This window comes from Anser anser (genome assembly GCF_964211835.1).
Source record: "Anser anser genome assembly, chromosome: 4".
NCBI lineage: Eukaryota > Metazoa > Chordata > Aves > Anseriformes > Anatidae > Anser > Anser anser.
Genome location: NC_139724.1, coordinates 72287873 through 72297321, shown reverse-complemented (window position 1 = coordinate 72297321; position 9449 = coordinate 72287873). Strand labels below are relative to the sequence as shown.

At 45.3% G+C, this 9449-nt stretch overlaps 1 protein-coding gene across 4 annotated transcripts in view; it reads left to right on the top strand.

Annotated features, from left to right (window-relative positions):
- The window catches only part of FGFRL1 (fibroblast growth factor receptor like 1), a 173600-nt gene that overhangs the window by 55468 nt on the left and 108683 nt on the right, over positions 1-9449 (top strand). The window lies entirely within an intron of this gene.

The window sequence follows — 9449 nt, the reverse complement described above, 5'->3', positions numbered from 1 at the left end:
CTTGCTGTCTCACCTGTTCTCCTTTTCATATTTCCACTTACCTGTTGCATCTCAACAGAATTGGCGCTGTGGGAGCTTCCCTATAAAAACCATCATAGGGTTTTCCCTAGGTCAAAGCATTTTGGAAGCCAGAAACATGTTTCCTGGATGTGAAAGGCAAAAGGGATCATTTGGATTCCCTTATCGTGAACAGGGTTTTCAGGTTTTCTATTGTATTTTGTATATGTAGGTGGTATTTTTGCAAGGAAAATGCCCAAAAGAGACAGAAGTATGTGCCAGCTTAGCCAGTTCATGGTGTCTGTGTCTTGCTTCTTGAAGCTCTTAGTTGTTACAAAGTCAGTATTCCTCAGGCCAGAGGGAGAGAAAGGCTATAGAGCGGAATCTGTGTGTGCACCAGAGCTGTGAGAAAATGCGAAAGTTTTGTTCTCACTGATTTATAACAGGGCTTGAACTGAGATTTTTGTTATCTAGGCCGTGGCTCTTCTGGGAATCATAATTTTCCATCCTGGACCTAAAAAGTTTTTTACAGATGCAATTTTGATATACTTTCACCCCAAATTTGCACTTTTCTTCTAGCTGGCACTTTCTGACTGAAACACAGGCAGTTGGAAAATTGCTGTGCTGGAATCCCATCCGACCTCTTGCACAACAGGCTTCACAGAGCCTCATGTGGTAATTTCAGCATTACATCTGTCGGGCATGGAACGTGAATTGTGCGGAGGAAGCAAACCTTTTAGAAAGCTGTCCATTTTGGGTTTGCACCAGGCTGCTGTAGTGTGAGTCTGGCAGCTTTGAGCCCCGCCATGGCTGTCAATACCTTGAGAGCAGCTGCGTACGCGTGTACCGCAGTAAGAGCAGGGGAATGGAAGTCGCTGGCTGGCTGGCTGAGGAGCAAGAGTCCCTTCGTCTTTTAGCACCAGGCCCTGTGGCACTTCTGCAGTGGTTTCATATCCGAGAGCCGGGGCAGCGGAGCAGAGCGCTGTGTCTTCTACAGGATCCCAAGACCAACGTGATGGGCCCAGGCCGAGCACCCTGTCCTGTCATGGCTGTTGAATGAGAGGGTTGAGCTGTCCCCTGCCACATCCAGGCCATCAGATTGTCCTCTGGGGAACAAATCTGCTCCCCACATGTGTCAGAGTAGTGGCAGCAAAGCCGCTTTGTGGCCCTTGGCCCACTGCTGTGCACTGGGGTACAAGGTATAACAGGGAAGAAACGTTTCTCCTCACAACACTGCACAATTACAAGGGCCCTTTTAGCTTTAACGCCGTGTGTTTGAGAGGTCTGCTTGGCAAGCAGCTGAACAGCCCCGTGGTCTGTGTGAAGGAGCAGCATATTTAGAAGAAAATATATGGCTCTTTGTTAATAAATAACAAAGTATATGGGAAATTCTGTGTAGGGGGCCATGGCAAGACCAGGCTGAGTGTGCGGCTGCAGAGTCGAGGGCTCTGTTCCAAGAGAAGGGAGCTTTTGTGTGGCGCAGTGTTACAGGGGTGTAACAAAATGTGTAAGGTCCTGGTTAAAAGCTGATGGGCCTGACTTTTCTGGAAGACAGCAGTGATGTGCCCATTTCTCGGGGCTGCCGGGGCCTGGGCTCTGCGGATACGCTGTGTGAAAAGGCTGAGAGCAAGGTGAATCCCTGCCATCTTCCTAGGCGCATGTCATGCTTTGCTTTGTGGCCATTAGGAAATTGTTTTGAGGGTCATCCCAGAACGAAGGACCCGTGGGCCTGCCTAGCAATTGCTGACACACATCCACCAGGCCTTCCCTGCCCTCCTTCCATTACTGAGGCGTATCCCCAGTACAAAATTTCCTTCCAGAGATTTCCCTACTGACTTAAGTTATCACATGGATATTTCACATCTCATTCAATTTCAGGTTCCTTTACAGGCACCAGAATAACCCCGTGATGCTGCAGTGAGGTAGAGATTGAGATTTAGATCTACTTAATTGGGAACAAATAACACTAAGAAGTCAGGTCCCAAGCATTCAAATGCACATGTTTGATGACAGATGCTTAAATCAATGCTTAAACACCCAAATGTGTTGCCTGGCCCTGATCCTTGAAAGCTGTTAAGCACTTGTAATTCTATTAATTTAATGCCAGTTTAACAGGCAGGCATCTTCTGCTACCACCCCCTTCACTGAAGAGACAGAGATGCAGAATTGTTACAGAAAACCTCTGATTTCACCCTGGTTAAGTCCTGTAGCAGATGATAAAGATGTAATGTTGCATTTCCCAGAACCATGACTCAGTCTTCAACACTCACGAGGGCATTATAAGGTCTTTTAAAATTACCATTTGGATGCTCATTACTTGTTTTCTGGCTGAGGGTTCAAACTGTCAAGATTTCCACAAGCTCATCACCACAACAGCTAAAAAATTCCCTGAAGCTCATCCTTTTGTGTTAACCCATGCCTCCAGAAGCAGGGACTTGATGAAAACATACTAAATATAATGAAACTCGGGATGAAAAGAGTACAGTTGGCATCTTGGAGAGTTTTGCATAGACACTAACAGTTATAAGCCTGGCTTTCCTTGGAGAAATGATGGGCTACAAGTGGCGCCTTCTTGTTCGGATGACTTGTGCCAGGAATCCCACTGAGTCAGCACAGCAGAGGGAGGGTGAGGTTGCTTCTCACCCTCCTTGTGCCTTGTCAACAATAAAAGTGTGCAAACATAGACTGCAATTTTTTGTTTAATTGTGTGAGATGGTTTGGAGAGAGCCAGCTGTTACTTTTCTCCCCGGGGAAGCTTTTGGGCTGACATAACCCAGCAGCAGGGAAGTGCATGGACGTGGCAGGGGGATGGTAAGGGAGGGCAGGCGTTGGGTCTCACGCCTTCCCAAACCGAATTACAAGTCTGTCACTATCACATCTTAAAGCGGATGGCTCAGAAGGCAGTTGACATAGGTTAAGCGCTCTAAGAGCAGCAGAAGTACCATGGCAGCACACGTCAGAGCAGGGATGCTGCGGCAGCCAACCCATTTGTAGGAGTTCAATCCAGTGTCACCGTGGGGGCCGTGTTCTTGCTCCTCCTTGCACTTGTATCGCACCCTTCAAGGCTCACTGGTGGCAATGAATGGACCTTTATCAGCCTGAAATGAAAGCGTGGCTGTGCTAGTAACCACACAGCTTGGCCCTGGCTAAGCCCTTGGTGGTTGGTAATGAAATTCAGGGAATTCCAGACACAAGTGCTTCTTCATTTCCCTCTGCTTTTATCTGAATGACCAGAGTAATTTGTGCAGAGGAATGGAAGATCTTGAAGGCCATGCCAGATAGCTCGCTGCACAGCTCAGCCTCCCAGATGCTCGCAGCCTCTAGGTCACTTTGCAAGCGTTTCCCTTCCCCTGGCAGGGAATCGAGAGATAGGAGCATACCAGAGGGAAAGGGTGCCCTTACCGATGTGTTTGTCTGTCTCTGCATGTGAGTGAAGCGATAAGGTGCATCTGGCACGAGGTCTCGCTGTGTTTCCTCCGTGCTTGCTGACATGGGGAACTAGTGTGCTGCTCTGCGCTATGGCTCATTGCCCCTGTGCCTGAAAGAATTCAATTCATTTCATCTTTCAATGGCATTGCCGTGTAGGGGAAGGAATTACTTTCTTTTTGTTGTTTGAAAGACTAGTGTGCATGCAATCTTATGTGGTCTGTGTTTAAGAAGAGGAGCTGTGGGCTGTGCCAATATACAGCTGCAGAAGCACCTTGGAACAGCATAACACCCATGAGCTGCTGCGAAATTCAGTATGGTCCTGTATCACCGTAGGGAATTTTTGGAGGTAACATTTTTGGGGTAAAAAGCGCCGGTTTATCATAACTGAAACTTTGAGGAAAGGTTTGATTTCAGTCACTCATCAGGTCCATTGAAAAAAAAAAATCCAACAACCAACAACCCCACTGCTATTATCATCTGTTTCACAACTGTGCCTGGGGGACTTTGTCTTGGATCGGGATGGACTAATTGTTGTATGAATGAAGAATGGTAGGAGTAAAATGGTCTCTCACCCAGGGAGGTTGTGATTGCACTTCACTTTCTTCAGATGAAAAGCATCATTTTCTGATTTGAAATGGTTTGGTTTTAATCTGTGATTTAGGTTACTTTTTACCAAAAAGCCAAATTTACCAAATCTTTTTACCAAAAGCTTAACAATTAATAGCAACTGCCAGGATTGAAATGAAACACTCCCAAACCACTGATATAACATTTGTTCAGATAGGAAAATGTTCTTAGATTAGTATTTTGAGAAAGCCCTGAGGTTCTTACTTTTCATCGTTATTTGTTACCCCTCTTTGGAGCAGAATTTTCCTTTTGAAATTTCAGAGAAGTCTCCAGGGCCTGGAAAACCATTTCCCCCTTGCGACCGTGGCGATTAGCCCATTGTTAGGAGGGGTGGTGGCAGGGTGTGGGAGTTTTTCCCAGTGTGTTCTCTAATCCCACTCTAAGCAGAGTTATATGATCCGTTATGGAAAAACAGCTGAGTACAGTCTTGCATTAGAGCACTGCTGATGCTGCTACTGGCTGAACAGCACTTTTTTTTTTTTTTTTCTTTTTGAATTATGGGGCCCGTTCTTGCAGTGCAGGCAAGGCCATAATAATTCTCTGAGTGTGGAGCAGAAGGTGTCATGGTGCTGCAGTACGTAGGCTCTGCATGTGGCAGCATAGCCGTGCATTTCAACACACAGAGGGAGCCCCGTGGCTGTGGAGCAGCATCATATGTTTCATGCATGCAGTGCTATCCCAATTGCACTTTACCAAATACGTAGCGATACACACGCATGCATTTTGTGTGCGTTGATGGTGTTTTGTCCTGATCTTCAGGACCTACACATGCGTTTTCCCATGTAGGTTTTGTGTGTACATGCACATGTGCTTTATGTGTGCTATTCATGTGTATGTGTATATACATACACAGAAGAACCAATTATAAGCAGCTAAATTTTACCAAAAAATCTTTTTTTTTGATTTAGAAACATAAATTTCAAATAGTTTTTAATGTCTTCAGTCATTTGCTGCGATACTAAACACACCCTTTTCCCTTGCCCTTTCCCCCTCCCCTCCACTCCCAGCGAGTTACCATTATTTTCAGGGCAGCAGCAGCTTGTCAGGCTCGCAGTGCTTGGGGGGCTTAGCGGGGGGATTAGCAGGAGTGCTCGGCCAGGCTGTGCAGTGGTGTTTTGCCACATGGGTCACTGTGCTTGAGCAGTAACACCAAAGGTGTGTCGGCAGCAGCCGTGGGTCCCCAAACTGAGCTGAACTCCCCTGCCTCCTCCCTTTAGGCCACATCGGAGGACGGTTTGTCCTGGCACAGCAGGGAGATGCATGGTCTCTGTGTAGACACGTTTCCTTCCCTGCTGTCAGCTGTGTGAGTTCTGTGGCTACTGAACCCTCCCTAAAATACATATAAATAGGAAAATGGGATTAGCTCTTGGCATATTTTAGAGCTACTGAAAGTTTTCTACATTACACAGTTTCTTCCTTCCTCTTTGCTCATCTCTGAAGGCTGTTTTCCTTTCGCTCTTTCCCATTCCCTTTGCCTCCAAGGCAAAAGCAGGGCTGTACCTGGAGTGTCAGCCCCTTCCTCCCGCTGGTAGGTGATTATCTGCCTGAGGGGTTTCATTGACATCACAGAGGATTAGGTGTGAGAACAACTGCTTCTGGGTGAAAGAAAGGTTCATCCTCCAATCCTGCAAGAAAAAGAAGAAGAAAAAAAAAACCACCACAACAAAAAAAACAGATTAATATTGTTTTAAAACAGTCACTCCCAAGAAATCCCTTTCACTTGTATATTTTCTCCTCCTGGGACACACTTCTGCAATATCTGTCCTCTTCCTTTAAGTGGTTACATATTGAAAATGTAATATCCTGCCAGAAGAGGCTTGATTGTTCTACTTAGGCTAAATGGACTGAAAAAAAAAAAAAAGAAAAAGAAAAAGAAGCATTACAGGATTGGTGTTTTCGGTTAATTGTTCTGCAGAGAGGCTTTTGCCAACTCTTTGTTTTTGGGCCAGGTAGAAAGCTTTTGCTGCACAGTTGTGTTTCTTTCCACACTTAGGCACTGGGGGGATGTTTGCTGCAATGCTGACAGGACTGGCTCTCTCCAGAGATGTGTCGCTGGGAATTGGAAGAAAGACCACTGTCATTTTAAGAGGAGAACAGATGTAAAACTTGAGGGAGAAAAAAAAAAATCAGTTAAACGCGCATTGAGAGGTCTTCTGGACGTGTCTACGTAAGCACAGCCACATGCTGAACTCTTCAGTCTGAGATAGCCTGAGTCCTTGCTGCAACCCCTGGTGTTGCAGTTGACATTTGGTGCATCCCCTCGTGACTTCGTGTCACACTGCTGTGCCCCTAGCACATTAAAATGATGGATTTTCCCTGCCTCGCCATTATCTGCCACGATGCTACTCCACAAATCAGCGGTTTCCTTTTCCTTCCTCCACAGAAGCCTCTCGTTGTAACTTTCCTTGGCCACCTATTAACATAATATTTGAAAACCCCAGGGCTTGCTGAGCTCCTCATACATGGCAGAGCTCTCACGGGAAGGGAGCGTGTCCTGGAGTGGAGGTAACATCTTCGGGTTGTCACAGGTAGAGCACTGGGGATCCAAACTCACAGGGCAGCCTTGGGCAAGTCGTTCTGTCTCTGCACCCTGCTCTGTGTTATATTTGTCGCACCACTAATGTGAAACGGGGCAGAGATGCCAGCAGGGATCCTGGCAGTAGTTGATGTGGTCCCGTGTTTGATGTAGGTAGACGCATTTTCTTGTCTGTGAGTTGCATGCGATGACAGGTCAAAGCATTTTGAAGCCTTTAATTCACCGAGCGTCCTGTGTCATCCTCACGTTCGCGGGCAGCTGTGCGAAGTGTTGTTAGTACTGATTGTTGTATTCCTGAAGGGAATAGCATGCAAGAGCATCTTCTGGAGAATCTCCTATGCACAAATGCAGAATGAAACTGTTCATCTTCAATGGTATTCCATTTTCTTCTCTAAATTCTGGTTTTTGGATAGTTTAAGCCAGAACTTTTTATAGTTTTGCCTTAACTTTTACATTTAAACCACTGGAGCGCTATACCTCCTCTGTGCTGGATGCGCTCCAGTCTAAACAAACTCCATTCCGCTCGCCTAAACTCCCTTCTATAGTTTCAGCTGAGAGTGAAATTCCTTTCTGCTCCTCCGTCCAAGCTGCCGTGTGCTGTCACTTGGGGCCGCGACACGGCTCGTGGGTTCCTCCCTGGCAGTGGCAGCGTCTCGGGAGTTTGTGGAGTAGGGTCCACGTAAGCCCGCGGGATCCCTCGGGATAAAAAGCCGCTCGGTAAATACTGTATCATTTCCATTGTCAGTCGGGATTCAGGAGGGAAGTGATCCCACTTAGTTAAAGCAGGATGAAGTGTCTATTTTCATATTTGTTTAATTGAACCACTCAGCGTGTCTGATAGTAATGGCTTTATTTGAAGCATGTGGATCTTATGAGCTGTTAAGATACCAATAGCATGTGGATTAGTCTTTCTGCCAAGAAAGCCAGGTCAATTCTTCAGGAAAATAAAAAAAAACTAAGGCAAACTTTATTTTAACAGTGTCTTGAGTTTCACTTTAGGTTCCATAAATATTTGTCAGTGTTCCTTTTGTAAGACCCATGCGAGCCCTTGGCAAGACATGAGGTCTATCTCCAGAACACAGAATATAAATAAATTTCCCAAACCGTGCTGGAGAATTGGAGGTAACTTTAGCCCATGCGAGAGACCTGAAGCCAAGCAATGGGTTGCTCGTGGTTCTTGAATTACTATTTGTATAGAGGAGAGGGAATGGAGGGGAAAAAAAAAAGAAAGAAAAACAGAGAGAGAGGAAAATATAAACATTTGTAGAATATATGTGGGAGCCCGCACCATCCTGTGCAGAAAGGTAGAGGTCATTTACCAAGGCAATGACAGAAATGTGACTTCTGCTTGGATTCCTGTTGCTGTCTGCTCCTAACGCTTCCAGAAAAGTTAACAGTATTTTCTCGTGCCCTAGAGGATAAGGGAGGAAATTTCACATTCTCGATGAGGACTGGTAATGCCATCTATTTCAGAGGGTTGGGGCAAAAAAGCACCGTGGAACCACGCTATGTGCTCCCTCTCACCCTAGTTTCCTCTGAATACCTTTGATATTCTTGAGAACTTGGTTTACTTCTGTGGTTTTCAGAGCTATATCTAAGAAAAAGAAAAAAAAAAAAAGTCCACGATGATTTCAAAGATTTGCCTATAGTTAAGTACTTAACCAGAGGTTTAGGGTACCTTTTGATTTAAGAGCAAGCTCTGTTCTGTGCAGTTATAGGGGGGAAATAGCTGAAATTTTATCCTGTCCCTGACCACAGATTGAGATTACCAAAGCTGCACAAAAGCAGGGAGTCAGAAAGAAGGAGGTGTATTGAAGGAAGCGGGACCTTGGCTTCTAGCAATGTGCTCTGGTTGCTGGATCAGCTCCAATAAAAATTTAAATTCAGACGAGCTGAATGCCTTATTTGTCTGGTTAAGGGGGAGGAAGGTGGGGATGGGTGAAGTTTTTCCCCTACCTCTGAAAGTTAAAATAATGGTAGAAGGATGAGAAAAGTACATATTCCTGAAGAATGTACTATTGTAACATCAGTGTTTTTTTTTTTCTTTTTCACGTGTGTAAGCTGAAAAATTACAAAGTGTGGATGAATAGAGACATGAGAAGGGTTTGCTGGAGGAGAACCCTTTTTTGTAGGGAGATGCGAGCCCACCTGTCCAGAAATTTGGAATTTCCTACAAAATACTGGACACCTTTGATCTCCCTTTAAATTAAAGGCAATTGAGAATTACCCACACTTCATGGGATCAGACTGTCTCTTTGCGCGCAGAATTTCCAGCAGTGATCAATGATCTCCATGCCAGCCCTCAGTTGTCTGCAAGAGCTAAAGGGAAAATATAAAAGAGCTGCGAGCTGTTAACCCCGTGTTTTCTGCTTTCACAGACAGCTGTTTGGGGCCCCGTAGCAGCTGATACTCTATAGTGTTCTATTACTGCCATACTGTTCCTGCTTAGGGTTTTGGAAACAGTGACTGAATTTTGCTAGCAGTTCCTTAATCTGGCTACTGTGGATGTTAAGGAAAAAAAATCAGGTAACAACCTCCATCTGCAAAACCACTTCTGGTTTTGTGACTGGGCTTAGTACACAGCGAGCACAGTCAGATCGGTTTTTATTTAAAAATACCCTCTCTCCCTCAACGAAACAGGAAGCATCTTTCCAGGAATGCTTGGGAAAGTGTTTGACTTTTATGTCACTGACTTAACTGGAGAAAGTTTTAAACGACTTTAAAGCTAGCAAAGGTTTAGTCAGACAGGAATACGCGCTGAGCTCTACAGAAATGAGAGCTGTCTGTTCTTCCTCCTTTCCAAAGTGAGACTGTATGTGTGTATATCTGCCCGTAGCTACTCGAACCGTTGCTGAACCAT